This window comes from Bison bison, unplaced genomic scaffold (genome assembly GCF_000754665.1).
Source record: "Bison bison bison isolate TAMUID 2011002044 unplaced genomic scaffold, Bison_UMD1.0 scf7180017864524, whole genome shotgun sequence".
Taxonomy (NCBI): Eukaryota; Metazoa; Chordata; class Mammalia; order Artiodactyla; family Bovidae; genus Bison; species Bison bison.
The window spans coordinates 17,557-18,431 of record NW_011495075.1 but is presented as its reverse complement, the minus strand read 5'-3'; positions in this window follow the sequence as shown (position 1 = coordinate 18,431).

Sequence of the window (875 nt, the reverse complement as noted above, 5' to 3'; positions counted from 1 at the left end):
GGTTTTCCAAAGCAGCCCAGTGCCTGCAGCGAGGTCCCCAGGAAGTCTAAGGGATTTATCCTGCCTGGTGATTTCACCTGCTGGTAGTCCACAACCCTTACTCTGGCCGACTGGCCCAGCCCTGCTACTGGCAGTTTGCAGCCCAGTGGGCCCTTGACCACCTGCTGGGATGGGAAAGGGAAGGGTCCACGAATTGCACCCTAGCTACTTAGTAGGGTGCATGGATTTAAACACCACCCAGGCAGAAAAGAAGGGGAGGGCACCTTGCTGCCCTTTCATGGTGGAATCTGTGACTGTCCTGCTGAGAGGGGGCCTTTCTATGGGGACCCTGTGCAATAAGTGTGGTGTTTTAGAACTGAATAAATAGAATGTGTACAATTTTTTAAATTATGTGGTGCTTTAATTAAAAAAAAAAAAAGCTCCAAGTTTTTTTTTGCAAATTGAGGTCTAAAAATTGAAGGCCTATTTTCCTTCCACTGTGGCATTCTATGAGGAAATGTGTGTGTCTGTTTTTTTTTTTTTTAAAGAAAAGAGTCAGAAAAGTGAGGGAAACAGAAAGCCCAGAGGTGCCCCTGTAGGTTGGTGAAGGCTTTAGGAGGTCACTTGTAAATGCCGCTGGCTGTAGGGAGGCAGTCTCTTTTATTGAGTATTTCATTTCCTCCCCAACCCTTGGAAAGTGCTGGCCACAGGGCAGATGCTTCATCATTTTTATTGAACAAGTTCAATTTCACACAATTATATCCATAGTGTCAGCAACACCATGAGGTATATTAGAACAGTGATCATCATAGTTGGTACTTCATGGATCAGTAAAGATAGAAAACTTTTTCTTAGGAAGGCTGTAACAATTGCTAAGTTTTATGTTTACCCCACAA